Raw genomic sequence first — 15,536 nt, forward strand, 5'->3', positions numbered from 1 at the left:
TATTAAAGACTTTGTGGTCTCTATGGGAAATCTTACTGAATACACTGTGACACAAAACGGAAGTTAAGATCTGGGGGAGGAAAATTCCTTTTGGGGATGAAAGCCCCAATTGAGAACCCCAAAGGATCCCATAGCTGAAATTTCTGAGTCATGACATAATGATTTTTTTGATTGACCCTCATCAATCATTGTGAAAATAGCTTTATATCTCTGTTTGGAGAATTGTTTCATCATTTTTAGATTACATGTTTTCAGTTAAATGGAATGACGAACCTTTATGTCAAATATGCTGTCCTTCTAGCTTAGTTTCTTCCATGTCCTTTTTTTTCTTGAACTCATAAAGTAAAACAAAATAAAATTTTCTACAAAAATGCTCTACCGAAATATATATGTAGGTTTCCCATATCCAAGAAATCGATATTGTCACGTTTTAATTGTCCGTTATCAGTTTTACCCGTTACTTTCTCAAAAAAAAAAACGTATGTTTATGTATTTCGGTAAATTTCGCATAATGTATTAACTATATATCAAATTCGGATGGTTACGCTTCTGAATTAGGCATCATAAATTCGTTGTTGGTAAACAGAAGCCTCACAAACGGCGAATCTTTCATCTAGGATTCATTAAATACTCAATGAGGGCTTTAGATGTAGATATTCAAATAACCGAATCTGTCAGAGTTTTCTGCACATTCAATTGCATATACGAAATTCAATGAAATACATAATCATATAGTTTTCATAAGAAAGGATCGGGTAAAAGTGATAAAGGACAACAAATACATGACAACATAGATTTCTTGTCCTAGTGAAGCGACACTACATAAAATTTTCCTAGCAACATATTTGTAGTATATTTTCATGCACGAAATCTCATCGTTTGCTAATTTTTCAGTTCCAGAAAACATCCATCTGCCTTCGTGCTAAATGGTGTACACAATATTTCTCAAATATTTCAATAAAATTATCCACTCCACACCAAAGTTCAAAATGTGAGCGCTGAATTTTAGTTTAAGAGGTGATCCCCATTTATAAATTTCAGAAGAACGTAGAAAGTATAAATAGCATAGAATATGTGGTCAAATTTTTAAGTCGATCGGAACAATATTGCCTCAGTATGAACGTTGGATGGGAACAATTTATTTTATTTTGTATGCAGCATATAAACCTTGTTTTTCTCGAAATCGGCGACAAAAATATATGACAATTGCTTTATTAGTTTTCGAAATAGAGTTGGCACCGCAAAATGTTTTAATGAAAACAAATATTCGTAGACTACCTCAAACCTTCGTAATATTTTTCTCTTTCAGTTGAAAAAGAAAATTCTGCCAAAAAGTGACGTAGTTTTCTCGAAAAAAAAAAATCATGAAAAATGGCTTTAATTGAACTTTACAACTGCTCTCCTTTTAAGGCTAAGAACACTAAATCGTAAATTGCTTATAGTTTTTATTGCATGTAGTCCATACGATTTGTATTGCCCCATCATTTTCAAATATTTTGAAGGCTTAAAGATTTTCTCACGCGGAAGAAATCCGTCCAGAATATACTCGTGCAAAAAAATGAAAACCGACAAAAACTTTCTAACTTTGATATTTTTCAATGTAAGATTCGACAGAAACAGTATTGATATGTTCGAGTGTATTCGAACCAATGCCCTTTCTAATGAATAAGTAAGAAAAAACTAACATATTAGCCTATATAGGCCAAAATATAGGAAAAAGTTAAAAATTTGTGCACATTTTATTAATTTTTAGAGGTATAGGAATTCACTCTCGGAGTCGACCCGGAGTCTGAGTCGGAGTCGGAGTCGTGAAAAAAACTCCCCTGGAGTCGGAGTCGGAGTCGAGCCAAAAATACCTCGACTCCGAAACCCTGGTCTTAACCGTTGTCCACAATTCATTTATACCGGCTCTTCAGATTATGTAGCAACTTGCTCCGCTTTAGCTTCGAGTGTCAGATCCATTGAAAAAATATTGTTTAAAAAATCCACGTTTATGGCCTTGAAAAAATATTGTTTAAAAAATCCACGTTTATGGCCTTGAAAAAATATTGTTTAAAAATCCACGTTTATGGCCTTGAAAAAATATTGTTTAAAAAATCCACGTTTATGGCCTTGAAAAAATATTGTTTAAAAAATCCACGTTTATGGCCTTGAAAAAATATTGTTTAAAAAATCCACGTTTATGGCCTTGAAAAAATATTGTTTAAAAAATCCACGTTTATGGCCTTGAAAAAATATTATTTAAAAAATCCACGTTTATGGCCTTGAAAAAATATTGTTTAAAAAATCCACGTTTATGGCCTTGAAAAAATATTGTTTAAAAAATCCACGTTTATGGCCTTGAAAAAATATTGTTTAAAAAATCCACGTTTATGGCCTTGAAAAAATATTGTTTAAAAAATCCACGTTTATGGCCTTGAAAAAATATTGTTTAAAAAATCCACGTTTATGGCCTTGAAAAAATATTGTTTAAAAAATCCACGTTTATGGCCTTGAAAAAATATTGTTTAAAAAATCCACGTTTATGGCCTTGAAAAAATATTGTTTAAAAAATCCACGTTTATGGCCTTGAAAAAATATTGTTCAAAAAAATCCACAGTTATGGCCTTGAAAAAATATTGTTTAAAAAATCCACGTTTATGGCCTTGAAAAAATATTGTTTAAAAATCCACGTTTATGGCCTTGAAAAAATATTGTTTAAAAAATCCACGTTTATGGCCTTGAAAAAATATTGTTCAAAAAAATCCACAGTTATGGCCTTGAAAAAATATTGTTTAAAAAATCCACGTTTATGGCCTTGAAAAAATATTGTTTAAAAATCCACGTTTATGGCCTTGAAAAAATATTGTTTAAAAAATCCACGTTTATGGCCTTGAAAAAATATTGTTTAAAAAATCCACGTTTATGGCCTTGAAAAAATATTGTTTAAAAAATCCACGTTTATGGCCTTGAAAAAATATTGTTCAAAAAAATCCACAGTTATGGCCTTGAAAAAATATTGTTTAAAAAATCCACGTTTATGGCCTTGAAAAAATATTGTTTAAAAATCCACGTTTATGGCCTTGAAAAAATATTGTTTAAAAATCCACGTTTATGGCCTTGAAAAAATATTGTTTAAAAAATCCACGTTTATGGCCTTGAAAAAATATTGTTTAAAAAATCCACGTTTATGGCCTTGAAAAAATATTGTTTAAAAAATCCACGTTTATGGCCTTGAAAAAATATTGTTTAAAAAATCCACGTTTATGGCCTTGAAAAAATATTGTTCAAAAAAATCCACAGTTATGGCCTTGAAAAAATATTGTTTAAAAAATCCACGTTTATGGCCTTGAAAAAATATTGTTCAAAAAAATCCACAGTTATGGCCTTGAAAAAATATTGTTTAAAAAATCCACGTTTATGGCCTTGAAAAAATATTGTTTAAAAAATCCACGTTTATGGCCTTGAAAAAATATTGTTTAAAAAATCCACGTTTATGGCCTTGAAAAAATATTGTTCAAAAAAATCCACAGTTATGGCCTTGAAAAAATATTGTTTAAAAAATCCACGTTTATGGCCTTGAAAAAATATTGTTTAAAAATCCACGTTTATGGCCTTGAAAAAATATTGTTTAAAAAATCCACGTTTATGGCCTTGAAAAAATATTGTTTAAAAAATCCACGTTTATGGCCTTGAAAAAATATTGTTCAAAAAAATCCACAGTTATGGCCTTGAAAAAATATTGTTTAAAAAATCCACGTTTATGGCCTTGAAAAAATATTGTTTAAAAAATCCACGTTTATGGCCTTGAAAAAATATTGTTCAAAAAAATCCACAGTTATGGCCTTGAAAAAATATTGTTTAAAAAATCCACGTTTATGGCCTTGAAAAAATATTGTTTAAAAATCCACGTTTATGGCCTTGAAAAAATATTGTTTAAAAAATCCACGTTTATGGCCTTGAAAAAATATTGTTTAAAAAATCCACGTTTATGGCCTTGAAAAAATATTGTTCAAAAAAATCCACAGTTATGGCCTTGAAAAAATATTGTTTAAAAAATCCACGTTTATGGCCTTGAAAAAATATTGTTCAAAAAAATCCACAGTTATGGCCTTGAAAAAATATTGTTTAAAAAATCCACGTTTATGGCCTTGAAAAAATATTGTTTAAAAAATCCACGTTTATGGCCTTGAAAAAATATTGTTTAAAAAATCCACGTTTATGGCCTTGAAAAAATATTGTTCAAAAAAATCCACAGTTATGGCCTTGAAAAAATATTGTTTAAAAAATCCACGTTTATGGCCTTGAAAAAATATTGTTTAAAAATCCACGTTTATGGCCTTGAAAAAATATTGTTTAAAAAATCCACGTTTATGGCCTTGAAAAAATATTGTTTAAAAAATCCACGTTTATGGCCTTGAAAAAATATTGTTCAAAAAAATCCACAGTTATGGCCTTGAAAAAATTTTGTTTAAAAAATCCACGTTTATGGCCTTGAAAAAATATTGTTTAAAAATCCACGTTTATGGCCTTGAAAAAATATTGTTTAAAAATCCACGTTTATGGCCTTGAAAAAATATTGTTTAAAAAATCCACGTTTATGGCCTTGAAAAAATATTGTTTAAAAAATCCACGTTTATGGCCTTGAAAAAATATTGTTCAAAAAAATCCACAGTTATGGCCTTGAAAAAATTTTGTTTAAAAAATCCACGTTTATGGCCTTGAAAAAATATTGTTTAAAAATCCACGTTTATGGCCTTGAAAAAATATTGTTTAAAAAATCCACGTTTATGGCCTTGAAAAAATATTGTTTAAAAAATCCACGTTTATGGCCTTGAAAAAATATTGTTTAAAAAATCCACGTTTATGGCCTTGAAAAAATATTGTTTAAAAAATCCACGTTTATGGCCTTGAAAAAATATTGTTTAAAAAATCCACGTTTATGGCCTTGAAAAAATATTGTTTAAAAATCCACGTTTATGGCCTTGAAAAAATATTGTTTAAAAAATCCACGTTTATGGCCTTGAAAAAATATTGTTTAAAAAATCCACGTTTATGGCCTTGAAAAAATATTGTTTAAAAAATCCACGTTTATGGCCTTGAAAAAATATTGTTTAAAAAATCCACGTTTATGGCCTTGAAAAAATATTGTTTAAAAAATCCACGTTTATGGCCTTGAAAAAATATTGTTTAAAAAATCCACGTTTATGGCCTTGAAAAAATATTGTTTAAAAAATCCACGTTTATGGCCTTGAAAAAATATTGTTTAAAAAATCCACGTTTATGGCCTTGAAAAAATATTGTTCAAAAAAATCCACAGTTATGGCCTTGAAAAAATATTGTTTAAAAAATCCACGTTTATGGCCTTGAAAAAATATTGTTTAAAAATCCACGTTTATGGCCTTGAAAAAATATTGTTTAAAAAATCCACGTTTATGGCCTTGAAAAAATATTGTTCAAAAAAATCCACAGTTATGGCCTTGAAAAAATATTGTTTAAAAAATCCACGTTTATGGCCTTGAAAAAATATTGTTTAAAAATCCACGTTTATGGCCTTGAAAAAATATTGTTTAAAAAATCCACGTTTATGGCCTTGAAAAAATATTGTTTAAAAAATCCACGTTTATGGCCTTGAAAAAATATTGTTTAAAAAATCCACGTTTATGGCCTTGAAAAAATATTGTTCAAAAAAATCCACAGTTATGGCCTTGAAAAAATATTGTTTAAAAAATCCACGTTTATGGCCTTGAAAAAATATTGTTTAAAAATCCACGTTTATGGCCTTGAAAAAATATTGTTTAAAAAATCCACGTTTATGGCCTTGAAAAAATATTGTTTAAAAAATCCACGTTTATGGCCTTGAAAAAATATTGTTTAAAAAATCCACGTTTATGGCCTTGAAAAAATATTGTTTAAAAAATCCACGTTTATGGCCTTGAAAAAATATTGTTTAAAAAATCCACGTTTATGGCCTTGAAAAAATATTGTTTAAAAAATCCACGTTTATGGCCTTGAAAAAATATTGTTTAAAAAATCCACGTTTATGGCCTTGAAAAAATATTGTTCAAAAAAATCCACAGTTATGGCCTTGAAAAAATATTGTTTAAAAAATCCACGTTTATGGCCTTGAAAAAATATTGTTTAAAAATCCACGTTTATGGCCTTGAAAAAATATTGTTTAAAAAATCCACGTTTATGGCCTTGAAAAAATATTGTTTAAAAAATCCACGTTTATGGCCTTGAAAAAATATTGTTTAAAAAATCCACGTTTATGGCCTTGAAAAAATATTGTTCAAAAAAATCCACAGTTATGGCCTTGAAAAAATTTTGTTTAAAAAATCCACGTTTATGGCCTTGAAAAAATATTGTTTAAAAATCCACGTTTATGGCCTTGAAAAAATATTGTTTAAAAAATCCACGTTTATGGCCTTGAAAAAATATTGTTTAAAAAATCCACGTTTATGGCCTTGAAAAAATATTGTTCAAAAAAATCCACAGTTATGGCCTTGAAAAAATTTTGTTTAAAAAATCCACGTTTATGGCCTTGAAAAAATATTGTTTAAAAATCCACGTTTATGGCCTTGAAAAAATATTGTTTAAAAAATCCACGTTTATGGCCTTGAAAAAATATTGTTTAAAAAATCCACGTTTATGGCCTTGAAAAAATATTGTTTAAAAAATCCACGTTTATGGCCTTGAAAAAATATTGTTTAAAAAATCCACGTTTATGGCCTTGAAAAAATATTGTTTAAAAAATCCACGTTTATGGCCTTGAAAAAATATTATTTAAAAAATCCACGTTTATGGCCTTGAAAAAATATTGTTTAAAAAATCCACGTTTATGGCCTTGAAAAAATATTGTTTAAAAAATCCACGTTTATGGCCTTGAAAAAATATTGTTTAAAAAATCCACGTTTATGGCCTTGAAAAAATATTGTTTAAAAAATCCACGTTTATGGCCTTGAAAAAATATTGTTTAAAAAATCCACGTTTATGGCCTTGAAAAAATATTGTTTAAAAAATCCACGTTTATGGCCTTGAAAAAATATTGTTTAAAAAATCCACGTTTATGGCCTTGAAAAAATATTGTTTAAAAAATCCACGTTTATGGCCTTGAAAAAATATTGTTTAAAAAATCCACGTTTATGGCCTTGAAAAAATATTGTTTAAAAAATCCACGTTTATGGCCTTGAAAAAATATTGTTTAAAAAATCCACGTTTATGGCCTTGAAAAAATATTGTTTAAAAAATCCACGTTTATGGCCTTGAAAAAATATTGTTTAAAAAATCCACGTTTATGGCCTTGAAAAAATATTGTTTAAAAAATCCACGTTTATGGCCTTGAAAAAATATTGTTTAAAAAATCCACGTTTATGGCCTTGAAAAAATATTGTTTAAAAAATCCACGTTTATGGCCTTGAAAAAATATTGTTTAAAAAATCCACGTTTATGGCCTTGAAAAAATATTGTTTAAAAAATCCACGTTTATGGCCTTGAAAAAATATTGTTTAAAAAATCCACGTTTATGGCCTTGAAAAAATATTGTTTAAAAAATCCACGTTTATGGCCTTGAAAAAATATTGTTTAAAAAATCCACGTTTATGGCCTTGAAAAAATATTGTTTAAAAAATCCACGTTTATGGCCTTGAAAAAATATTGTTTAAAAAATCCACGTTTATGGCCTTGAAAAAATATTGTTTAAAAAATCCACGTTTATGGCCTTGAAAAAATATTATTTAAAAAATCCACGTTTATGGCCTTGAAAAAATATTATTTAAAAAATCCACGTTTATGGCCTTGAAAAAATATTGTTTAAAAAATCCACGTTTATGGCCTTGAAAAAATATTGTTTAAAAAATCCACGTTTATGGCCTTGAAAAAATATTGTTTAAAAAATCCACGTTTATGGCCTTGAAAAAATATTGTTTAAAAAATCCACGTTTATGGCCTTGAAAAAATATTGTTTAAAAAATCCACGTTTATGGCCTTGAAAAAATATTGTTTAAAAAATCCACGTTTATGGCCTTGAAAAAATATTGTTTAAGAAATCCACGTTTATGGCCTTGAAAAAATATTGTTTAAAAAATCCACGTTTATGGCCTTGAAAAAATATTGTTTAAAAAATCCACGTTTATGGCCTTGAAAAAATATTGTTTAAAAAATCCACGTTTATGGCCTTGAAAAAATATTATTTAAAAAATCCACGTTTATGGCCTTGAAAAAATATTGTTTAAAAAATCCACGTTTATGGCCTTGAAAAAATATTGTTTAAAAAATCCACGTTTATGGCCTTGAAAAAATATTGTTTAAAAAATCCACGTTTATGGCCTTGAAAAAATATTGTTTAAAAAATCCACGTTTATGGCCTTGAAAAAATATTGTTTAAAAAATCCACGTTTATGGCCTTGAAAAAATATTGTTTAAAAAATCCACGTTTATGGCCTTGAAAAAATATTGTTTAAAAAATCCACGTTTATGGCCTTGAAAAAATATTGTTTAAAAAATCCACGTTTATGGCCTTGAAAAAATATTGTTTAAAAAATCCACGTTTATGGCCTTGAAAAAATATTGTTTAAAAATCCACGTTTATGGACTTGAAAAAATATTGTTTAAAAAATCCACGTTTATGGCCTTGAAAAAATATTGTTCAAAAAAATCCACAGTTATGGCCTTGAAAAAATATTGTTTAAAAAATCCACGTTTATGGCCTTGAAAAAATATTGTTTAAAAATCCACGTTTATGGCCTTGAAAAAATATTGTTTAAGAAATCCACGTTTATGGCCGTGAAAAAATATTGTTTAAAAAAATCCACGTTTATGGCCTTGAAAAAATATTGTTTAAAAAATCCACGTTTATGGCCTTGAAAAAATATTGTTTAAAAAATCCACGTTTATGGCCTTGAAAAAATATTGTTTAAAAAATCCACGTTTATGGCCTTGAAAAAATATTGTTTAAAAAATCCACGTTTATGGCCTTGAAAAAATATTGTTTAAAAAATCCACGTTTATGGCCTTGAAAAAATATTGTTTAAAAAATCCACGTTTATGGCCTTGAAAAAATATTGTTTAAAAAATCCACGTTTATGGCCTTGAAAAAATATTGTTTAAAAAATCCACGTTTATGGCCTTGAAAAAATATTGTTTAAAAAATCCACGTTTATGGCCGTGAAAAAATATTGTTTAAAAAAATCCACGTTTATGGCCTTGAAAAAATATTGTTTAAAAAATCCACGTTTATGGCCTTGAAAAAATATTGTTTAAAAAATCCACGTTTATGGCCTTGAAAAAATATTGTTTAAAAAATCCACGTTTATGGCCTTGAAAAAATATTGTTTAAAAAATCCACGTTTATGGCCTTGAAAAAATATTGTTTAAAAAATCCACGTTTATGGCCTTGAAAAAATATTGTTTAAAAAATCCACGTTTATGGCCTTGAAAAAATATTGTTTAAAAAATCCACGTTTATGGCTTTGAAAAAATATTGTTTAAAAAATCCACGTTTATGGCCTTGAAAAAATATTGTTTAAAAAATCCACGTTTATGGCCTTGAAAGAATATTGTTTAAAAAATCCACGTTTATGGCCTTGAAAAAATATTGTTTAAAAAATCCACGTTTATGGCCTTGAAAAAATATTGTTTAAAAAATCCACGTTTATGGCCTTGAAAAAATATTGTTTAAAAAATCCACGTTTATGGCCTTGAAAAAATATTGTTTAAAAAATCCACGTTTATGGCCTTGAAAAAATATTGTTTAAAAAATCCACGTTTATGGCCTTGAAAAAATATTGTTTAAAAAATCCACGTTTATGGCCTTGAAAAAATATTGTTTAAAAATCCACGTTTATGGCCTTGAAAAAATATTGTTTAAAAAATCCACGTTTATGGCCTTGAAAAAATATTGTTTAAAAAATCCACGTTTATGGCCTTGAAAAAATATTGTTTAAAAAATCCACGTTTATGGCCTTGAAAAAATATTGTTTAAAAAATCCACGTTTATGGCCTTGAAAAAATATTGTTTAAAAATCCACGTTTATGGACTTGAAAAAATATTGTTTAAAAAATCCACGTTTATGGCCTTGAAAAAATATTGTTCAAAAAAATCCACAGTTATGGCCTTGAAAAAATATTGTTTAAAAAATCCACGTTTATGGCCTTGAAAAAATATTGTTTAAAAATCCACGTTTATGGCCTTGAAAAAATATTGTTTAAAAAATCCACGTTTATGGCCTTGAAAAAATATTGTTTAAAAAATCCACATTTATGGCCTTGAAAAAATATTGTTTAAAAAATCCACGTTTATGGCCTTGAAAAAATATTGTTTAAAAATCCACGTTTATGGACTTGAAAAAATATTGTTTAAAAATCCACGTTTATGGCCTTGAAAAAATATTGTTTAAAAAATCCACGTTTATGGCCTTGAAAAAATATTGTTTAAAAAATCCACGTTTATGGCCTTGAAAAAATATTGTTTAAAAAATCCACGTTTATGGCCTTGAAAAAATATTGTTTAAAAAATCCACGTTTATGGCCTTGAAAAAATATTGTTTAAAAAATCCACGTTTATGGCCTTGAAAAAATATTGTTTAAAAAATCCACGTTTATGGCCTTGAAAAAATATTGTTTAAAAAATCCACGTTTATGGCCTTGAAAAAATATTGTTTAAAAAATCCACGTTTATGGCCTTGAAAAAATATTGTTTAAAAAATCCACGTTTATGGCCTTGAAAAAATATTGTTTAAAAAATCCACGTTTATGGCCTTGAAAAAATATTGTTTAAAAAATCCACGTTTATGGCCTTGAAAAAATATTGTTTAAAAAATCCACGTTTATGGCCTTGAAAAAATATTATTTAAAAAATCCACGTTTATGGCCTTGAAAAAATATTGTTTAAAAAATCCACGTTTATGGCCTTGAAAAAATATTGTTTAAAAAATCCACGTTTATGGCCTTGAAAAAATATTGTTTAAAAAATCCACGTTTATGGCCTTGAAAAAATATTGTTTAAAAAATCCACGTTTATGGCCTTGAAAAAATATTGTTTAAAAAATCCACGTTTATGGCCTTGAAAAAATATTGTTTAAAAAATCCACGTTTATGGCCTTGAAAAAATATTGTTTAAAAAATCCACGTTTATGGCCTTGAAAAAATATTGTTTAAAAAATCCACGTTTATGGCCTTGAAAAAATATTGTTTAAAAAATCCACGTTTATGGCCTTGAAAAAATATTGTTTAAAAAATCCACGTTTATGGCCTTGAAAAAATATTGTTTAAAAAATCCACGTTTATGGCCTTGAAAAAATATTGTTTAAAAATCCACGTTTATGGACTTGAAAAAATATTGTTTAAAAAATCCACGTTTATGGCCTTGAAAAAATATTGTTTAAAAAATCCACGTTTATGGCCTTGAAAAAATATTGTTAAAAAAATCCACGTTTATGGCCTTGAAAAAAATATTGTTAAAAAAATCCACGTTTATGGCCTTGAAAAATATTGTGTAGAAATCCACGTTTATGGCCTTGAAAAAATATTGTGTAGAAATCCACGTTTATGGCCTTGAAAAAATATTGTGTAAAAAATCCACGTTTATGGCCTTGAAAAAATATTGTGTAAAAAATCCACGTTTATGGCCTTGAAAAAATATTGTTTAAAAAATCCACGTTTATGGCCTTGAAAAAATATTGTTTAAAAAATCCACGTTTATGGCCTTGAAAAAATATTGTTTAAAAAATCCACGTTTATGGCCTTGAAAAAATATTGTTTAAAAAATCCACGTTTATGGCCTTGAAAAAATATTGTTAAAAAAATCCACGTTTATGGCCTTGAAAAAATATTGTTTAAAAATCCACGTTTATGGCCTTGAAAAAATATTGTGTAGAAATCCACGTTTATGGCCTTGAAAAAATATTGTTTAAAAAATCCACGTTTATGGCCTTGAAAAAATATTGTTTAAAAAATCCACGTTTATGGCCTTGAAAAAATATTGTTTAAAAAATCCACGTTTATGGCCTTGAAAAAATATTGTTTAAAAAATCCACGTTTATGGCCTTGAAAAAATATTGTTTAAAAAATCCACGTTTATGGCCTTGAAAAAATATTGTTTAAAAAATCCACGTTTATGGCCTTGAAAAAATATTGTTTAAAAAATCCACGTTTATGGCCTTGAAAAAATATTGTTTAAAAAATCCACGTTTATGGCCTTGAAAAAATATTGTTTAAAAAATCCACGTTTATGGCCTTGAAAAAATATTGTTTAAAAAATCCACGTTTATGGCCTTGAAAAAATATTGTTTAAAAAATCCACGTTTATGGCCTTGAAAAAATATTGTTTAAAAAATCCACGTTTATGGCCTTGAAAAAATATTGTTTAAAAAATCCACGTTTATGGCCTTGAAAAAATATTGTTTAAAAAATCCACGTTTATGGCCTTGAAAAAAATATTGTTAAAAAAATCCACGTTTATGGCCTTGAAAAAATATTGTTTAAAAATCCACGTTTATGGCCTTGAAAAAATATTGTGTAGAAATCCACGTTTATGGCATTGAAAAAATATTGCTTAAAAAATCCACGGTTGTGGCATTGAAAAAATATTGCTTAAAAAATTCACGTTTATGGCATTGAAAAAATATTGTTTAAAAAATCCACGTTTATGGCCTTGAAAAAATATTGTTTAAAAAATCCACGTTTATGGCCTTGAAAAAATATTGTCTAAAAAATCCACGTTTATGGCCTTGAAAAAATATTGTTTAAAAAATCCACGTTTATGGCCTTGAAAAAATATTGTTAAAAAAATCCACGTTTATGGCCTTGAAAAAATATTGTTTAAAAAATCCACGTTTATGGCCTTGAAAAAATATTGTTTAAAAAATCCACGTTTATGGCCTTGAAAAAATATTGTTTAAAAAATCCACGTTTATGGCCTTGAAAAAATATTGTTTAAAAAATCCACGTTTATGGCCTTGAAAAAATATTGTTTAAAAAATCCACGTTTATGGCCTTGAAAAAATATTGTTTAAAAAATCCACGTTTATGGCCTTGAAAAAATATTGTTTAAAAAATCCACGTTTATGGCCTTGAAAAAATATTGTTTAAAAAATCCACGTTTATGGCCTTGAAAAAATATTGTTTAAAAAATCCACGTTTATGGCCTTGAAAAAATATTGTTTAAAAAATCCACGTTTATGGCCTTGAAAAAATATTGTTTAAAAAATCCACGTTTATGGCCTTGAAAAAATATTGTTTAAAAAATCCACGTTTATGGCCTTGAAAAAATATTGTTTAAAAAATCCACGTTTATGGCCTTGAAAAAATATTGTTTAAAAAATCCACGTTTATGGCCTTGAAAAAATATTGTTTAAAAAATCCACGTTTATGGCCTTGAAAAAATATTGTTTAAAAAATCCACGTTTATGGCCTTGAAAAAATATTGTTTAAAAAATCCACGTTTATGGCCTTGAAAAAATATTGTTTAAAAAATCCACGTTTATGGCCTTGAAAAAATATTGTTTAAAAAATCCACGTTTATGGCCTTGAAAAAATATTGTTTAAAAAATCCACGTTTATGGCCTTGAAAAAATATTGTTTAAAAAATCCACGTTTATGGCCTTGAAAAAATATTGTTTAAAAAATCCACGTTTATGGCCTTGAAAAAATATTGTTTAAAAAATCCACGTTTATGGCCTTGAAAAAATATTGTTTAAAAAATCCACGTTTATGGCCTTGAAAAAATATTGTTTAAAAAATCCACGTTTATGGCCTTGAAAAAATATTGTTTAAAAAATCCACGTTTATGGCCTTGAAAAAATATTGTTTAAAAAATCCACGTTTATGGCCTTGAAAAAATATTGTTTAAAAAATCCACGTTTATGGCCTTGAAAAAATATTGTTTAAAAAATCCACGTTTATGGCCTTGAAAAAATATTGTTTAAAAAATCCACGTTTATGGCCTTGAAAAAATATTGTTTAAAAAATCCACGTTTATGGCCTTGAAAAAATATTGTTTAAAAAATCCACGTTTATGGCCTTGAAAAAATATTGTTTAAAAAATCCACGTTTATGGCCTTGAAAAAATATTGTTTAAAAAATCCACGTTTATGGCCTTGAAAAAATATTGTTTAAAAAATCCACGTTTATGGCCTTGAAAAAATATTGTTTAAAAAATCCACGTTTATGGCCTTGAAAAAATATTGTTTAAAAAATCCACGTTTATGGCCTTGAAAAAATATTGTTTAAAAAATCCACGTTTATGGCCTTGAAAAAATATTGTTTAAAAAATCCACGTTTATGGCTATGTTTGTGTTTGAAAAAATATTCTTTAAAAAATCCCAGTTTATGGTTTAGAAGGTGTGTGAAAAAATATTCTTTAAAAAATCCATGTTAATGGCTTGTCTTTTATTAATTAAACAATATAATTTTACTTAGTATACTTTAAGGCGTTGTGTTTTAAAAATCTTTGTTGAAATTCTGAAATTGTACTTAGGCTGGTCAACAACATCTTTTATATGTATGTATGTACCTATAGTAAAACATACTACCAAATTCCCCTTATTTCCAAAATAGATCTAAAAGCTTTTAACATCTTAAGGTCCACTTTTATAATGCACTTTTCTTTGTGATAGAGTACTCCTTTGTATTTAAAACAAAGATTCTATTTGTTCATTATCATCTCAAGTGCCTGTACTTTTGTTTGAATGGTCTTATACGACGTTAGGTCACGTGTCCGTTTCCAACTTCCATTTCCTTAGCTGTTTCAAACGGTACAACACGTTGGTTACATTGTAACAATTGCTCGCTCTGGAGGAGCGTGCGTCAAACCATAAAACAAACACTTGTTTATTGTTGCATTTTTGATTGTTTGTTTGTTCGATGGTGATGATGATGATGGAATGGACGACTGACGGACACATGCGTCCAAGTCCCCCGTGTGGTAGCCATTATCCAAATAGATGTTAATGTGTTTGCGAAACGCATGCCATTTCCAAAACAAATTCTTACCAAATTTGTAACATCCATTCACCACCTATTCAAATTCGGTATTTGAGTTTCAATTTATTTTCCCATGTCACTTGGTAAAAAAAAGAGGCCTCTGACACTGCCACACGGCTGACAACAATAGGTTTAATTTTTAATCTTTTTTACTGAGCAGAGCGTAAAAAATAGTAACATAGGTCACAGTTGGTGGCATTTGGTGGTAATCACATTTTTTAATTTATTTATGTTTTTGTTATGAGGAATGGGAAACAACTCCTGTGCCTCAGGGGGTTGATGTTTGGCCCACAATGCAATATTGTTTCTTGGTTGGTAGAAATGTGGTCGCTGTTGCAACAGCTACACGTGTTGACATTTTTTATTGTTGTTGTGTCAACAGGAGAGCAGCAGTTGTGATTTGTAATATAAATAGTAAATCAGGCGATAATTATTAAGAGCAAGACGTAATATTTTTTATTTTTGCCTTATTAAGGCGATATTTTATAATATTTTATATGCAAAAGTTTCCCCACCTGTGTGTGTGGGGCTATAATAAAATGTCAATACCAAAGAAATCCACATTTATGGCTCTG

This window comes from Musca autumnalis, unplaced genomic scaffold (genome assembly GCF_047663935.1).
Source record: "Musca autumnalis isolate F117 unplaced genomic scaffold, ASM4766393v1 scaffold_2, whole genome shotgun sequence".
Taxonomy (NCBI): Eukaryota; Metazoa; Arthropoda; class Insecta; order Diptera; family Muscidae; genus Musca; species Musca autumnalis.